Here is a 20,389-nt window from a genome sequence, read left to right on the forward strand (position 1 = left end):
TTATAGCACTACTGGTTTAACTTGATGCATAAAACATAAAGAGAAACAACATCCACAACACGTGACATAGAGATTTTGACATGGAAGCCCAGTAAGGGAAAAACCATGGTGGGAAACGTTACCCACAATCAAATGATACTATTGCAGATATTATGTGTGATAGTTCTGATACTTAATATAAGTACAGATCCAATAGCCAACAAGATGAGAGGGGGAGAATCATTAAAACTTAATCATCCATAAAAAACATCAGATTCAACCTCGGTAACATATATTTTAGTAATAGAACCAAAACTATCAAACATGCAAACTCAAAAGCATATAAACATCATAAACCTCATAACACCAAATTTAACATGGAAACCCAAATAGGGAAAAACCACTGTGGGATTTCGGACCCACTAAGAAATATACTCTTCTAGAGTATGCTCGGTTAAAAGAAAATCCTGTTAAAGATTACAAAAACATTGCTATATGTGACTCGGTTAAGAGATTTCCCTCAGATCTGTTAGCATCTTCACTTTGTTAGAAGTGACCTTGTTAAAGGATTTCAAACACTCAATTAGAATTTCACCTTGCTAGAGGGTTTTACAAATAAGACTGTTAAGTCCACTCGGTTAAGAGATTTTCTGTCACTTTCACAAAATAACAGTAATAAAATATATCTGCAACTTCATATCTAAAATGCTAAAGCAGATTCCTATTTGTTCAATACAATCTAGACATAGAACTAATCTTGTCTATCTATTGGGCTTCTATACTCTGTTATTCTAATAGGTCTTCAAGCTTTTGTGCTCGGTAATCACTATGTAGCATCCCTATGCATACACTTTCCCGCATACATTGTTTATCAACAGTTTCCTATTTATAAACAATTAGGTAACCACTTCATCTCCTTGATCACATTTCCCATGATCAATCATAGCCATCAGATCTTCAATCTTGTCCAGGTTCAATGCATCTTTCGATCTGAAAATGTTTTACCCCGCCTTGGAACTTGCATATTAGTCTTGGAACTTGTGCCAGGGTATTGTGGTTCAATCTAAGCTATAGATCTTCATGCCAACTTTCCATTGTCTTAGATTCATTAACAAACTTCATGCATGGCTCACCAATCATTGATTAGTTCCAGCTCATCAGCTTCCTTCATTAAATACCGCATGTAAACATTTAATGCATTCTGTTATAGCTCAGTTACAACTTGGTAACAACTCAGTAAATACTAAACTTCACTCAGTAGACATTTTGTCTTCATTAACCGATAGTGATAACCTTATGGTTTACCGACTAGGTTCCTTACGGTTTACCGACTAGGTTCTTTGCTTGATAACATAGTATAGTATTAAGCTTTACATTTTACAACATATGTATGATGTTAAAACAATCTAAAACATCATGATCTCATTATTGTCTAACTCGGTACTAGTTGCCCATTGAATACCTTATTCATCCCCTTATTCATCATATTATTTCCTGTGTCTTTTACCGACATCTTTATAATCTTCATATCATACTTCTCAAGATATGGCAACATCATACTGAATTAGAAAATCAATTTCTTGACATCAATGACAAAATAATAATATCAAGACAGTAAACATCTTTAATCAGTTATATCCATAATCATCAACAACCTTCTCAATATCCTTATTGAAATGCCAACAATCTTTCATTGTCTGTTATAATGCAATATTGCCAACAATATCCCCCTTTGGCATTGATGGCAAAACCAATTGATTTGACCTTAAAAGATTCGGATTGCTGTGATTCTGAAATGCTGAAATGCTCTCCCCCATACATTAGACTTCTCCTCTTTTCTCCAATCTGTAGTCTGCTCAATTTTCTTTTAGTCTTTTCCCCTGATAGGTCTTCTCCCCCTTTGATAATAATGCCAAAAAGTAAAGAACTAAAACATAATTTCTTTGTATAAGAAGTTATTTCCTGTTATTGTGTATCAACTGAGTCTTGGTCAGAGCATTTGTCTTCAATTCCTGTTCCCTGTAATATTTCATGTTTAATTCCTGTACAACTTTAGAAAACATCCTAAAGGGTGTAAATCAGCATCAACTCCCAAAAGATATTCATTAGAGTCATTGGATTGATGCTTTCACTGAACTCAGTTAGTGAGTAGAAGATAGGGGTAGGACCCCTAACTTACTTCTAAGATATTCAAAAGTGTCCCTTGGTAGTGGCTTGGTGAAGATATCTGCTATTTGTTCTTTTGTGCTAACATACTCCAACACCACTTTCTTCTCTTGAGCTTCTTCTCTAAGATAATGATATTTGATAGAGATGTGCTTTGTCTTAGAGTGCATAACAAGATTTTTTGAAATGTTAATGGCACTAGTATTGTCATAGAATATAGTTACTGGCTTGGTAACTTTCTCATTTATACCTTCCAACAGTTGTTTGATCCATGCAATGTTGGTACAATTCAATGTTGCAACAATGTATTCAACTTCTGCTATTGACTGTGAAACACACCCTTGTTTCTTGCTAAGACAACTCACTAGTCTTTCTCCTAAAAAGAAAGCTCCTCCACTTGTGCTTTTTCTATCATCAATGTTGCCTGCCCAATCAGCATCAGTGTAAACTTTTAAATCAAAATCATTTCCTTTCTAATATACTAAGCCATAATCCTCTATGCCTTTCAAGTATCTAAAAATTATTTTGATTGTTGTCATGTGTGTTTCCTTAGGATCTATAGAGAATCTTACAACTATACCTACTGCATGTGTTATATCTGGTTTGCTGTGAACAACATATTGTAGCTTTCCAATCATGGATCGGTAAAATGTCTCATCAATAGATGCAGATTCATCATTCTTTGATAATTTACAGTTGGCAGTCATAGGAGTACTTACTGGTTTTGAATCCTCCATTCCAAATTTCTTCAAGATTTCCTTTATGTACTTGGATTGTGTAATGAAAATCTCATTTTTCATTTGCAGTATCTATAAACCTATAAAATACTTTATCTCACCGATTAATGACATCTCAAATTCTTTGCTCATTTCATTTCCAAAGTTCTTGCATAAAGAGTCATTTCCACAAAATATAATATCATCAACAAATATGGCTGAGATTAGTATTCCATTTTCATCATTCTTCATGTAAATATTGTTGTTCTCACTTGTCCTTATAAAACCAATCTTAATCAAATAAAAGTGCAATCTTTCATACCATGCTCTAGGTGCTTGTTTCAAACCATATAAAGCTTTGTTCAATTTACATACCCGATCTTTATTATTGTCTTCAACAAATCCTTTAGGTTGTTCAATAGAAACTTCTTCTTCTAATATTCCATTCAGAAATGTAGATTTGACATCCATTTGATATATCTTGGAATTTTTGAAAGTAGCATGGGCCATCAATGTCCTTACTCCTTCAAGTCTAGCAACAAGGGCAAAAGTTTTACCATAATCAATTCCTTCTTCTTGAGCATAACCTTTTCAAACTAGTCTTGCTTTGTTTCAAATGACCTCTCCTTTTTCATTTAGCTTGTTTCTAAAAATCCACTTTGTACTGATTACATTTTTGTCCTTTGGTCTTGGGATTAGTGTCCATGTGTTATTCTTCTTTGTTTGATCAATCTCTTCTATCATAACATTTATCCAATCTTCACTGTTAAATGCCTCTTTCACTATTCTCGGTTCAAATTCAGATATCAAACATGTGTTTTGTCTCAGTTTGTTCCATGTCATCACTGGATCATCCTTATCTCCTATAATCTGACTTGGTGCATGATGTCTTCTGACATACTTGGCTAATATAGGCTCGGTAGGCTCTGTATGATCTTCTTCATCACTTGGTAACTGGATATTCTCTTCATTTTCTTCAACAGTCTTCTCGGTAGGACTTCTCGGTTGAACATAGACAAATTCATCATAGTCTTTTGGTTCCTTGGAATTTCCTTCATCATTTCTTTCTGCAAATTCATCAATTTTCACATTTGCAATTTCTACTATTTTGTTAGATGATTTGATCAGACATTTGAATGCTTTGCTTCTAGAAGAATAACCTAGAAATGTTTCTTCTTCACTTTTCTGATCAAATTTGCCATTTCTATCATCTTTATGAACATAGCATCTACTTCCAAAGATTTTAAAATAACTAACATTAGGTTTCTTATCATACCATATTTCATATGGTGTCTTCAAAGTACCTTTCTTCAATTGAACTCGGTTCAAGGTGTAAACTACTGTGCTTATGGCTTCTCTCCAAAATGTTTGTGGCACCTTCTTTTCAATCATCAGTGTTCTAACACAATCCACAATAGATCTATTTCTTCTCTCAGCTATTCCATTCTGTTGTGGAGTTCTCGGTGCAGAGACTTGTCTTTTAATACCATGATCATTGCAAAATAAGTTGAATTCATCAGATGTGAACTCTCCTCCTCTATCTGATCTAAGACATTTCAGTTGTCTTCCTGTTTCATTTTCAACTCTTGCCTTGTACCATTTAAACATTTGAAAAGCTTTTGATTTTCTTTTAAAAACATTACTGACATTATCCTTGAATAGTCATCCACAAATAATATGAAATATTTATCACCATAATAACTTTTAACTTTCATAGGACCACGAAGATCAGTGTGCACTAGATCTAAAATTCCCTTAGAAGTGTAAGACTTACTTGTAAAGCTTGATCTTGTCATCTTACCCATCTGGCATCCTCAACACATAGCATTCTCAGGTTTTTCAAGACTTGGTAGACCTCTTACTCAGTGCTTCTTACTTATTTTGATCAGGTTATCAAAATTTACATGACAAAACCTTTTATGCCATAACCAGGTATCATCTATCTTTGCATGCAAACACTTATTCCAAGTTGAGTCAAGGTGAAATGTGTTACCTTTTGTTTGTGTCTCGGTAGCAGCTTACTTTCCATTCTTGTCATGAACTTTGACAATTCCCTTCTAAAATTCTATTTGGTAACCTGTGTTGTTTAGTTATGCTACACTCAACAAATTGTATTTCAAACCTTCAACCCAATAAACATCATTGCATCTTGCATTATCAAGAAGTGTTATAGATCCTTTACCTCTCACCGGACACGGTGCATCATTACTAGATCTAACATAGCCTCCATCATAATCTTCTAACATAACAAACTTGTGTTTATCTCCTGTCATATGATGTGAGAATCCAATATCTATAATCCAATAATCATTAGTGTTTATATGAGATATTAGGGCTTTTTCTTCATACCTTTCTTCATCTAATCCATCTTTGATAGCCACATAAACTACTTCCTCTGTATCTGTATCATCTGATTTATCATCATTGGATTCCTCATCAGCTATTAAGCATGTCTTTTTATCTCTTCTTTTGAAGTCTCGGTGTCCTTTGTGATAGTTATCTTTCTGTCTGTCATCTCGGTAATCTCTATTTTCAATAGAATCTTTGTCAGGATAGTTAGAAGCCATATGTCCTATCTTATCACAATTGAAACATTTCAAAGGTAGTTTTCCTTTACACTTACCTCTGCCTCTCGGTAACCTTTTGGCTAATAGTGCTTCAAACTCTTCTTGCTTTCTGATTTCCTCATGCAGTTTGTGTACTGCCTCCATGTTCTTACAAAATCTTTCACTTGCTCCACTGTGATCTCCTTCAGAGTACTTATACTTTCTTTCATTGTAATCGTTAGATTCATCAAGATAAAAAGAACTAAATGCAAATTCAACTTTATTTACCGAAGATCCACTGTTATCAAAGTTACTTAACTCAAATGCACGTAGCTTACCAATAGTAGCATCTAAAGAAACTGGCATATTAGGTACAGACCTCAATTCATTGATTGTAGAGACTCGGATTGCATAAGCTGGTAGAAGGGTTCTTAACAACTTACTTATTATATCCTTTTCTTCAATAGTTCCACCTGCTCCTTTAATTTGATTGACAATCTCCTTTAGTCTTGTATTGTATTGAGATATGTTCTCACCTTCATTCATCCTCATAGATTCAAGTTGACCTCTTAGACTATCTAATTTTTCTCTTTGAACATGTTCATCTCCTCCATATACTGATATGAGTTTATCCCACATTACCTTTGCATCATTGTAGCCTTCTAGATCATTAAACTCTGAATCAATCAATGCAGATGTTATTTCAATCATTGCTTGAATATGTTCTTGCTTTGCCTTTATCTCTTCCATAGTCAATGGATAGGTGCTCGGTGTAACAAAATCATTCTCCAGATAGTATACAGCATATTCTCCAACTCCTGATAGATGCAACTTCATTCTTTTCTGCCATGTAGAGAAACTTGACTTGTTCAACTTCGGTGCATCCCTCTTATACATCTTGGATCTTTAACTCAAGTGCCTTTGAACTTTCCTTCTAGAGTCCAAAGCTCTGATACCAATTGATAGTTTTGATACTTAGTATAAGTACAGATCCAATAGCCAACAAGATAAGAGGGGGGGGGGGGGTGAATCATACAAACTTGATCATCCATAAAAAACATCAGATTCAACCTTGGTAACATATATTTCAGTAATAAAACCAAAACTGTCAAACATGCAAACTCAAAAGCATATAAACATCATAAACCTCATAACACCAGATTTAACGTGGAAACCCAAATAGGGAAAAACCACAGTGGGATTTCGGACCCACTAAGAAATATACTCTTCTAGAGTATGCTCGGTTAAAAGAAAATCTTGTTAAAGATTACAGACACATTGCTAGATGTGACCCGGTTAAGGGATTTCCCTTAGATCTGTTAGGATCTTCACTTTGTTAGAAGTGACATTGTTAAAGGATTTCAAACACTCAATCAGAATGTCACCTTGCTAGAGGGTTTTACAAATAATACTGTTAAGTCCACTTGGTTAAGAGATTTTTTGTCACTTTCACAAAATAACAGTAATAAAATCTATCTGCAACTTCACATCTAAAATGCTAAAGCGAATTCCTAATTGTTCAATAAAATCTAGACATAGAACTAATCTTGTCTATCTGCTGGGCTTCTATACTTTGTTATTCTAACAGGTCTTCAAGCTTTTGTGCTCGGTAATCACTATGTAGCATCCCTATCCATACACTTGCCCGCATACATTGTTTATCAATAGTTTCCTATTTATAAACAATTAGGTAACTGCTTAATCTCCTTGATCACATTTCCCATGATCAATCATAGCCATCAGATCTTCAATCTTGTCCAGGTTCAATGCATCTTTTGATCTGAAAACATTTTACCCCACCTTGGAACTTGCATATTAGTCTTGGAACTTGTGCTAGGGTATTGTGGTTCAATCTAAGCTATAGATCTTCATGCCAACTTTCCATTGCCTTAGATTCATTAACAAACTTCATGCATGGCTCACCAATCATTGATCAGTTCTAGCTCATCAGCTTCCTTCATTAAATACCGCATGTAAACATTTAATGCATTCTATTATAGCTCAGTTACAACTCAGTAACAACTCGATAAATACTAAACTTCACTCGGTAGATATTCCACCTTCATTAACCGATAGCGATAACCTTAGGGTTTACCAACTAGGTTCTTTTCTTGATAACATAGTATAGTATTAACCTTTACATTTTACAACATATGTATGATGTTAAAACAATCTAAAACATCATGATCTCATCATTGTCTGACTCAGTACTAGTTGCCCATTGAATACCTTATTCATCCTCTTATTCATCATATTCTTTCCTGTGTCTTTTACCGACATCTTTATAATCTTCATATCATACTTCTCAAGATATGGCAACATCATACTGAATTAGAAAATCAATTTCTTGACATCAATGACAAAATAATAATATCAAGACAGTAAACATTTTTAATCAGTTATATCCATAATCATCAACAACCTTCTCAATATCTTTATTGAAATGCCAACAATCTTTCATTGTCTATTATAATGCAATATTGCCAACAATGTGTATACAAATGGGGTCTGCACATGCAGAAAGGCCAACCACCTAGAGCTCACTGCTCAATCACAAAATAGGAGTCACACTAACTACACAATTGGATGGTTAAATCCAATGATAATGTACTGCTCAAAATAGCATCTGCAATGCTGGATCCAATACCGGTTAAGCTCTGAACATGAGTGTCAAAACACCTTCATAACCTTCCTTCAACCTTCAAATAATGTCTGCGTGATTCGCACAAGGATCTGCTTATTTTTGTTGGCATTGCACACTCCATTGAGAATTGAACATGATTGAAGGTGTTGTCATTGATGGCAACTTATCGGCAACCCTGTGGATATCAATAGGCACTGGCACCGGCAACCCTGTGGCACTTCACTGATAGCGACAACAATGTTCACCGATATCCCAGCCGACAGGAATAAAGTTTTGTTTATTGTATTTAATTGTAATATCTTTTTATAAAGGAGACAAGGCATATTGTAATTGACTCATATATGTATGAGGTCGTGTAATTCATTTTGAGATAGATGGATAGAAGGTAGCATGGATGTGAAATGATGAGCGAATATTAAGGCAAATTTTGTATAAGGGTTTATGGTTATTGTATGAGCTTAAACCGGTACTGAACCTGGCATAGCGGATGCTGAATTATAGCAGTACATTATATTGGATTTTCATAATCCATTTTGTAAGTCAGTGAGACTTCCTTTTGTAATTAAGCAATGAGCTCTAGATAGTTGGCCTTCCTGCATGTGCAGGCCCCTCTTGTAAGTAATATCCATTCATTGGCTAGTGAGTGAATATTGTGGGTCACAAATCCCACCGAGGTTTTTCCCACACTGGGTTTCCTTGTTGAACATCTTGTGTTATGGTGTGCTTTCTATGTTGTCTTTACTATTCTTATTTACTGTATTAATTCTTGTTTATCGATACACTGTTTTGGAATACAAAATACTTAATAAGGTTAAAGAATCTATAAATCGGCTAGATACTGATTCACCCCCCCCCCTCTTAGTATCTTTGGGACTATAATCAATCCTAACAATTAGTATCAGAGCTTGGTCCTCTATTTTCAAAACTCTAACAACTTGAGGAAGATCCTGACACCGGTATAGATGGAGAACTTAAGAAAGCAATTAGAAGGAGCTCTTGTGGACTATGATGCAGAGAAGTTGAAGAATATCAAACTTGAAGATGATCTAAGGATTGCACAAGAATTCATTCAAGGACTTCAGGAGAATCTCATAAGAGAAAATAACTTCATGAGAAGATGTAGAATAATGATGATGAAAAGGAAACTCTTAATGATCTTGTAAGCAAGACGAGGCAAGAAAACATGAACTTATGAGACATAAGGAATTTTTGGAAAATGAGTTGGCTACTACAAATCAACATAAGGAGAAATTCAAGAAAAGATCAGAAGAACTTGATGGTATGCTGAAAACTCAGAAACCTAATGGAGACACTAATGGACTTGGATTTGAAGTTGGTGAAAGTTTCGGTACTACAAACACTCATGATCACAGTAAACCGGTAAGACAACCTAATGCCTACAAATTTAATGGGAAATGCTTTAACTATAACAAGTATGGTCATAGAGCAAATCAGTGTAGATCTCGAAACAATCAGAACATTAATGCACCCACCGGTCAATGTTCCAAATGCAACAAAATTGGTCACAATTCATAAAACTGCAGAATGAATGTAAGATGTTATGTTTGTGGAAGATTTGGGTTTGTCTAATCAATGCAGAACACAAACCGGCATATGATATAGAAAGGCTATTCAAAAGAATAACGTGACTTGTTATGCTTGTAACAAGATTGGACATATTGCAAAAATTTGTAGAAGCAAGACTTCACCGACAAATAATAAAGGATCCAGTTTGAAAGGCAAAGAAAAGGTTGATGAGGTAAAGAAAGAATTTTCAAGACAATGGATTAGAAACAAAGACCAGAATGTCGATGATACTATTCTTTCACCGATAGAACGGAGTATTACTCCACTGGCAAGAGACTCTTCATCCAACTGAAAAGTAACCCTTGGGGGTATTGCAGCAAGTTAAAAATCATGCAAGTTTACCCTCGGTTGATGGTGAGAAGATGGACTTCTTCTCTACCGGCATATGAGTTAAGTTTCACTTAACCAACGAGCATTTATTGCAGTTGTTGGAGGAAAAGACATTATAAATCTTTGATTTTCCCTCTTTTCATTCACTGAGCATTCAAACTTTCAGAGAGTGTGAAAATCCGAGTGAAGGCATTCAAAGCGAGAAGTGAAACAAGTTCTTTCAAGCATTCAAACCTATCAGGAAGATTAAGGTATTTATCAATGGCTTCCTCCTCTGCTCCAGAATTTATTGCAAACCCTACTATTGTGGAAGTAGTTAAATGCCCTAGACCCATTTTTAAGATTATCCCTAAGATAGTGAAACAGGATGATTCCCTAGGTGCTTTTCAAAAATCCCAAAAGGTGTTGCATATGCAAAAGACCCTAGAATATATATTCATTGCCATATTGAGGAATTAGGTTCAAAAGAAATATTGAAAAAGTATAAAAATGTTGTTTGTGATGAAAGTGGAATTGTGAAACCCAAACATAAGGTTACTGAAACTTTAGGTTTTGTGGAAATCCTTGACATCCTGGAATTTCCTAAGGAGGTAGTAAGGATTGTTCTTAGTAGAGTTCATGGTGAATTCTTTTGGCTAGACTCTGTTTGTAAGATCACCAGAGAAGCAGTTAGGGAAGTGACTAGCTTACCCTCCATCGGTAGTAGGCCAAATAAAACTAAGAAGGTTCCTAATAACATAGTGATGACATTAACTGGAGCAATCTATGACAATAGATCCCTGAGAGTGAATGATGTAAAAGATGACAATGTCAGATTCATAAGTATGATTTTAGGTTATAAGGCCACCCATGCAAATTGACTCAACTCTGTTTCCAGTCTTTCTATTAAAACTGCATATGATATGGTTAATAGTGATGCAAAGATAGATATATGTGAGTGGTTAAAAGATGAGTTGATTGATAATCTAGAGAATATAAAAGGAGACAAGAAAGGTAATTTTCATTTTGGCAATCTCTTGGTATGTCTGATGTTGTATCTCACAAAAGAGGTTCTCGGTATTGGTAAGAAAGACTTTGGTTATGATATACCGGTAGGCAAAAAACTGTTAGATATCTTCACCGGTATGGGCACAGATAAGGATAACAATATCACTGAGTAATTCAAAACATTCAAAGCAAAAATGAAAACAAGAGAAAGATTACGAGAAAGCATTGTAGATAAATATGAGAAGGAAATATGTTTTGTAATCAAGAAGGATGAAATATGGATGGAGGCAGTTCTTCCTAGAACTGTATGGGTAATAGAAATGGGGTATAAGGCAGATGTAAACATAATTGAAACTCATGCCAAAGCCCTATTAGAAGCCCCTAGAGAACCAAAAGAAAAGGTTTTTGGAAGTGCAAAAACAATAGAAAGTGGAGTACAAACATTAAAATAGAGAAAGAGAAGAGAAAAATACATTAGGAGTGCATCCAAGCAAGTGAAGGAAATAAAAGAAAACATTATGAACATCACTGGTATTAAGGAGAGTGACTTAGAAGGATTACAACCAGAGGCACATCTCTCACCGGTTGGTACATCCTCTGATAGTGAAATTCTTGCAGAATTTAGAAGAGTTGATAGGAAGAGAAAACCCTCACCGGTACCCTCTCCTCCCAAGAAAACAAGGACAACAAGGTAAAAGAAATAGGTAGTGAGACCACCAACAAAGAAGTTGACACCAAAGAAGAGGAAACAAAAACAGTTTATACCACCACTGGACAACTTACTGAATGAAATAACAGATGATGGTAATTTATCCAATGTAAGAAAATTATATGATACATTCACTAATGAGGAAAAAGAAATTATAGAGAATAGCATCATCCTACATCTTGATATATATAAGAAAGTGTTAATAGAAGTTGTAGATGATTTGCCTAGTGAATTGTATAGGTGGTTAGATGCTAAGAGGTTAGCAGTTATGGAACTTAATAAGAAACTAAAGATTGAAAAACTTTTGACTGTTCATTCGGTTAACTTTGTTGAAGAGATTGATGAACTTATTAGTGAAGCTAACAAATCAGTTTTCTCAAGTGGACACCGACATGTGAGCCTAATGGCTAGCAGGGTTAATGAAATTGTAGAAGAAACACCAGACAAATGCGACATTTTCTTTGTTGAGAAAGAAAAACAAGAACTAAAAAGAACTAAAACTTTCAAAGTTTATCAGAAGGACAAAAACAAGGGGAAAGGTAAAGTAGGTGGGCTAACAAACATTAAAGTAACTGATAACCTACCACCACCTTCAGTTACTCCACCAGTATAGACTAACAGTACACTGACTACTGAGAATGTGGAAACACCACATGAGGATACAAACCCTGAGTCTGAAATTTTGTACACTATGAACATAGACACTCAGGAGGTTAAGATTGTATTTGATAAAGAAATCACTGAGGAAAAGAAAAATGATGTTGCTACTGAGCAATTGGCTGAAAACATTGAGATTGGGGTTGAGACTCAAACATAGAGGTCAAAGAAAACTGAACATTCAGTTGATCCCTTGGTTAGTGGCATGGTTACTGATAACACTGATGTAAACATTGAGAAACCAATAGAGACAACAACTAAGATACCGGTAGTGGACAATGTACAAAAACAGACAGAGATACTAGCAGATAACACTATAAAACAAGTAGAGAAACAAGTTGATTCACAGGTACACACTAAGACAGTGCCACTACCAACCATTGAAAAGACAAAACCTTTGCTAGTGGAAATGCAGACACAAATTGACCCACCAGAGGTCGATTCAGGCAAATTGGTTACTCCCACCGGCAGCACAAAGATTGTGAAGGTAGTTGGGCAGACATCCAGTACTTCAATGGCAGAATTTAGACCCACCAATGTGACTGAAGTACTCTTGGATTCAATAAAGAAAATTATAGATTGTAATGCATTGGCCTATAAGGCAATAGATGATACAATTCCTATTCTTAAGTTGATTGCACCAAAATGCAATTTAGATCAGGTAAAGGATTCTTTAGGTTAGTTAGACATATTATCTAAATATATTACTGGTAATATACTAACTGTAGATCAAATAAATGAAGAAAAATTTAAGGAGAAAATGGAAAAGGAAAAAGAGAAATTCTTTGAGGAAACAATAAAGAAGTGCATGGAACATATTGATACTCTTTTACCGGCACTAAATAAGACAATTATGGAGTTTCAGGAACTATAGAGAGATACTTGCAAGACAAATCTTTTAAAAGTGGATATTGACAAGGAAATCAACAAAGTTCAAAAGGAGATAGATGATATAACTGATAATATCATTGGTTCATCTGAACCTATATCAGTTATTGAATAGGACATTGCTGGATTTGAGGAAAAACTAGAGAAATTAGAGAAAGAGAAGGAAAGGTTAAAAGGAAAAGCCAAAGAGCTAAAATGTAGACTCAGTCCAAAGTTAGATAACCTCATCTCTCTAAGGAAAGAGATCTATGAGGCACTAATTCAAGGATAGAAGACATCGGAAAAGAAAATGCATCATCTCACTGGTACTATTCAGAGACCAGAGGCAACTTTGAAGGACAGTAACATGTTTACTCAGAGCTTGAGTTTGGTTTTAGCACTTATTCCAGATTGTAACCAACTGGTTACAACGTTCAAATTGAAGACTACACTCATTTGGAAATTTTGACAACCTTTGTCATTGATATCAAAGGGGGAGTAGTAGGACATAGAAAAATGGTCATCAAAATCTGCTCAGGGGGAGCACACATTTTTGGTAAAATTTTGGACTTCATTTTTTGATACGATTTTTGGATTTTTCTCATGAGTGTTGCCATAAATGCCAAAGGGGGAGATTGTTGGCATTGCACACTCCAATGAGAGTTGAAGGTGATTGAAGGTGTTGTCATTGATGGCGACTTACCAGCAACCTCGTGGATATCGATAGGCACCAGCAGGCACTTCACCGATAGCGACAACAATGTTCACCGGCATCCCAGCCGACACGAATAAAGTTTTGTTTATTCTATTTAATTGTAATATCTTTTTATAAATCAGACAAGGCATATTGTAATTGACTCATATATGTATGAGGTCTTGTAATTCATTTTGAGATAGATGGATAGAAGGTAGCATGGATGTGAAGTGATGAGCAAATATTAAGGTAGATTTTGTATAAGGGTTTATGGTTATTGTATGAGCTTAAACCGGTACTGAACCTAGCATAGTAGATGCTAAATTATAGTAGTACATTATATTGGATTTTCATAATCCATTTTGTAAGTCAATGAGACTTCCTTTTGTAATTAAGCAGTGAGCTCTAGGCAGTTGGCCTTCCTGCATGTGTAGGCCCCTCTTGTAAGTAATATCCATTCATTGGCCAATGAGTGAATATTGTGGGTCACAAATCCCACCGAGGTTTTTCCCACACCAGGTTTCCTCATTAAACATCTTGTGTTATGGTGTACTTTCTATGTTGTCTTTACTATTCTTATTTATTGCATTAATTCTTGTTTACCGGTACACTATTTTGGAATGCAAAATACTTACTAAGGTTAAAGAATCTATAAACCAGTTAGATATTGATTCACCCCCCCCCCCCGTCTCAGTATCTTTGGGACTATAATAAAACCTAACAATTTTCTCTCTTCAATAGCCACACACACTCATACCATAACCATATCCCGATCTTCACTAAGATCTTACAATCATTTATACAAAACCTAAGACCAAATGTATAGGTCGGCTCACTAAAGATAATACAATTAAATAATTTACAAATAAGTCTTGATGCGATAAAACATGTCAGCTCAATACATTTACCATAATATCCAATCAATAAACAATCTCCATAACATGTCATGTTGATTTGGAGTACCAGTCCATAACCTAGACCTATCTGCTGGTAAAGGCAAATCTGTCAACCTGATTAGACCAATAAGAAAAACACCAAAACCAAACTTCCAGTCCATTTCTTCAACATAACCAAATGATCTCCAAGATATTATCATTGTTGGTGAACCATATAACCTACTGGTGAACACATATCGGTGAACCATACTGTCGGTTCAACAGTAAACCAATATAACCATAGTGCCAAAACAAAAATGTAGACTTCCAGGAAGATAAGTGTTGAAATCAATGAAAAACCAATGCAACACATGACGAAGTCATCCATAATACAAACACACTCAGCTCCACACTCTTCGCATGAATGTCCTTGGTGGTATTCTGCGGAAGCAATGAAGGGGGCTTCTCAAGGTTCTAGTTGTCAGGCTTCATGTAAGCCCTATTACTTCCACGGGGCCCTCATAATTAGCCTTATTACCACTAGACATAGGGGAATCCTTGACAGCCAAAGTGGATGAGGAAGAAACAACCAATTGCTTCCGTACATTCTTACCCTTACCCAAAGAAGATTTAGCCTTTGGGGAAATCTTAGATTTGGCTTTTTTATGAGGGGGAGGAGAATCCACCACAAAGTTTGAGTTGGACTCCTCACCTCCTAACTCCCCACCACTAGTGTCATCCTCAAAAGTAGTAGGGATATAATCAAGTGAGACAAGGAGGGCATGAAAATGGGAGTCAATAAGAACCAAAATCCCTTCAGGGAGGATAGGGAACTTGACAGGGTTATTTTTATGGTCCCTAAAATTAGCCTTCAAGGTAGACATCAGATAAAAAGGAAGGGACATCTTGCCACCATCATGAAAGTGATTCAGAAGCACAAAATGATGACCATAAACCCTAGTGAACTGACCATCAAGAGTGAAATATTCCATAATTACCTTGAGAAATTTCACCCAAAATTCCTTGATGATAGAGATGTCGTAGTAGCTCACCGTTTTCTTCACTATCTTGGCCCGCTCCTCTTCATTTTTTAAGTAATTTTTAAACCACCATCTCTGTACAGTTTATGTCCTTGTAATATTTCATCCCATCAGCTAAGAGGCCAGTGACCTATGCAATCAAAATCTCATCAATTATCACCTTGTGCCCATGCAGAATGATAGTGCCATCTTTCCAATGCTTCTTGAAATAAGTTGTCGTATCCTTATTTCTCCCATGTAACCTCTCAATATATGGAGGGACACCCCCTTTCTCTATAAGCCTTCATATTTTCTTGTCCTTCTTGAGCTGCACACAACTTGGAGGTTCAATTATCTTTCTAGCCCCACCCATTCTTCTCTTCACTCTGTGACTGAAGAAACTCATTGATTTTAGACTGAGAAAGAAAGCCCAAATGAAACCAATATCGACCCATAAAGAATGCGAATTAATTCTTCAATAATGACACGAAACCATTATAAACACATGACATATGCGGGAAGGGGCCGATCTTTCAAGATACACATCTAGTTATGATGGAAAAAGTACTCATAAAATTAGTTGCCTCGACTTCTGTCATGAATAGAAAGCATATAGAGTTCAGTGTCTGATTTATCCTTATTTCACTAGTACAAAAACAACAATATATGACTAAAAAAACTACCAAAAAATGTAAATAAATGATTAAATTTGATCACGTGATGACTGATAGTTTATTGCCAGTCATAAATCAATTTGATCACATGACCACTGGTTGTTTTGATTGATCAATTTGGTCATCAATTTGGTCATTGAATTGGTCATTGATTTAGTCACTAATTTAGTCACTAATTTAGTCATTAATTTAGTCATTGATTGTTGTTATCTGGTCATTTATTTAATCATGATAGTCACTGATTTAGTCATATATTTAGTCACTGATTTAGTCATATATTTAATTATTAATTTAGTCATCGATTGTTGTTATTTGGTCATTTATTTAGTCATGATAGTAACTAATTTAGTCATTTATTAAGTCATTTTAGTCATATATTTAGTCATTAACTTAGTCATTGATTTTTGTTAAGCGATCATTTATTTAGTCATTATAATCATTGGTTATCATCAATTGGTAATATATTTAGTCATTTTTATTCATCATTCTCCATCCATTGGTAGTATATTTTGAAATCATTGCAATCCTACACATATGTTGAGCTCCATATCAAAGTAGCACATCTTGCATGGCTAACAAGGCTATGCATCTAAGCCAATTAATAATGTAAAATGTCTTTCCAATTAAAGACAACTGAACTGACCCCATTAGTGCAAACCATAACAATGTGCTACCCATCAGTACAATTGTATGGACCACTTATGTTAGCCATATTGAAGGTGATATTATGTCATTCAACGTCCTAAGGAAGTGGAAGTATATCAAAAAAAATGGCTAAGATGGCACATTAAATATGAACCAACACAAATAAAACAAATTTATTAAAAATTGAAATCCTACAATAATTCAACCGTGAAACCTCACAACAATTGTGTAATGCGTAAATACCAAAAAAACTAGTATTATAAAAGACAATGGCTACAACATCAAAAAAAAATCTTTGAGATATGGTGGAGAATATTTTCAATAAAAAATACATGCAATACCTCTAACTTAACCTTCAAGTCAAATCAAATGGAAATATTTTTGGTGCTAACTCCAATAAGTGCAAATTTAGATACAATTGAGCTGTCTCTAATAAGCATTAACATATTTATGCTAATATTACATTGATGCGAACAATAAGAAAACATTTGCCACTGTCCATGTCAACCATGTTTTGTTGATCTTTATTGAATGAACAAATGATAGGAATGATTCAATAATATCACTTTCATGGTAGCAATGATTCAAGAATATCAATTTGTGTTTGATTCTGATTTCTCTTTCTCACATTTAAGAAAGAGCCTCTCCAATACACGTCGTGCCTCACTGGGGAAAATTACTCAAATCATAATAATGAGGTGCAATGTTAATCAACCCGTTAAAGAAAATTGAGATCATGTTTTAATTATAATTTGGTATAAAGAAAAATGATAAACAAGAACAAGTCTATCCCAATGGTTTCATAGACCTCCTAAAGAGATAAGAAAAATAAAAACATCTTAGCATATACTTATCATTGTTGGCATGTGATGAAGCGGTGATAATGTATGTTGTCATTGATGTCAATAAGTGAACAGGTATATGGTACTCAATCAGGTGAACCGGTATCAACTGATGTGAATACTGGAAGCAGCTATAGTCAACTGGGATGAAGTGAACCGGTGTTGGGGCTCATAGTTTGACTACCGGTTTGTAGTCTCAGTTCAGCTCAAGGGTTTCTGGTTTGGTGATCTGACTTGTGCAGTGCAACCGATGACATTCTATGATGAGCTAGTTAAGAGATAAGGATGAGATCGAGATGCCACATCATCTTGTGCATGTGAAGAATCCCTTTGAGGATCTTGTGCACGATGAGCAAATGCATTAAATGTCTACCTCAGGAATGTGTGTTTCTCTTAGCGATGTGTGAAGAACGTGTGATAGGTTACTGACTTCCAGGTGTGGTGAAGATTGGACGATGTAGAACGACTTGAGATATTTCTCAGATTGTTCTATTCTATGCAATGCATTTTAACGGTCAAAATAGGACCACTTGTAACTGAAAACCTAAATGTGTAGGGTTTAGGGCTTATGCTACTGACCTAATTGTTGTCTATAAGGTCGATGATGTCTGTTATTGTTTGTGTTGGCAAGAGTCATGTGTGTGTGTCCGCATGTTTTGATACTTACCAAACCAGAGTGAGGAGTCTGCAGAGTGTAATTGCAGAAGAGAGGAACTAAAAAGGATCTGCCTTAGCAAAGTAGTGTTGTTATCAAATCAAAGTCTTACTTGTTATCTTCTAACCATTTGAACAGAAGGAAAATCCCTTGATCGGGTAGCTTTAATAGGCTTGTAGCAAATCCTCTAACCAGGTGACTCAAGCTCATTGAGTTCTTTAAATCCTCTAGTGAGGTAACCTTTAATAGGGTTTCAACCTTTAACAAGGTTTATAGCCATCCCTTAACCGGGTGATTGCTAATAGTATCAGTTCCTAACAGAACCTTATTGTAAAATCTTTAACCGGACTAGGCTCCTAACAGAGAGGACTTCAAAAGAGTTAAAAAACAAACCTGTGGGTATTCATCCCCACCGTGGTTTTTCCCATTTGGGTTTCCATGTGAAAAATCTGTGTGTCATGGGTTGTGTATTTTTCATGTGATGATTGAGTAGTTTTTGTTCAGTTGTATATGCATGCAGAGCTAATGGTTGTGCTATTACTAATGCAACTCATGCATGATCAAACTGGTAAAATAGCTATCTAGATTTGAAAATTGTTGGATGCTATTTGATGTACTTTTGTTTTACTGGTTTAGCTGTCTGAAGTATTTCTGTTCACCAATATTTCTATTGTTAAGTACAGTGATATAGACAACTGGTTATCTGTGTCCAGAGGGTGTCAAAATATTAAAGCAATTTTTTGTTTGTACTGATTCACCTCCCCCCTCTCAGTACTGGTTAGAGTATTAGTTGTTCATCATTATTCATCAATTGGTATCAGAGCACCTTCAGGTCCTCAATGATATAAACTTAACCGCTTGAGGCAAAAGATCATGCTTTAATGATGAAGAGGGAAGGTCCTAAGTTCAATAGGGAAAACTTCAAAATATGGAAGGACAAAATGAAGATTTATATTAAGAGTTTGGGTGCTCAATGCTGAAGCTATGTTGAGAATTCCTATGTAATCCCTACTAGCATTCTGACCGATGATCAGAAAAGAGATATTCAAGAAAATGGGCAAGTCATGGAAGCCCTTATTAGCAGCCTGTCTAATATTGAGTTCATTGATGTACAAGATAAGGACATTCCTAAGGATGTTTGGGACACATTGGAAACCATTTATGGTGGTGATGAGCATGTCAAGCAGGCTAAGGAAGAAAGCCTCAGAGGAAAATTTGAAGACACAAGGATGGTTGAAGGTGAGACCATTCAGCAATATGGCATAAGGATCAAGACTGTGGTTGGAGATATCAAGAGCAATGGTGGAACAATTGATGATGCCACAGTTGTTAGTAAAGTTCTGAGATCATTGTTATCAGTCTATGCAATCAAGGTTGCCACTATCCAAGAGCTAAGGTCTATCGACAAAACAAAGGTATCCTTAGACTCTATTTTTGCAAAATTAATTGCATATGAATTGAATGGCTATGATGGTAGCATTCAGAAGATTGAGTTAGCCTTCAGAGCATCTGCTTCCTCCACAACTACCAAGAGAGAAAAAGAGGTTAGCACTAGTTATGAATCTAGGCCAAGAAGAGATATGGATGATGAGGAGATTCTGATGGAGTTTGAATCTCTTCTTGTCAAGAGACTTCCAAAAGGCACCAGAAAATACAGAGGTAAGATTCCTTTGAAGTGTTTTTCCTGCAATAAGATAGGACATATAGCTATTAACTATCCTAACAATGACAATAAGGATAAACCAGAAAGGTTTAGAAAGTATAAAGGAGGAGGTAGGAGAAATTGTCTTGTTGCAG

The sequence above is a fragment of the Cryptomeria japonica genome, chromosome 11 (assembly GCF_030272615.1).
Source record: "Cryptomeria japonica chromosome 11, Sugi_1.0, whole genome shotgun sequence".
Classification (NCBI taxonomy): domain Eukaryota; kingdom Viridiplantae; phylum Streptophyta; class Pinopsida; order Cupressales; family Cupressaceae; genus Cryptomeria; species Cryptomeria japonica.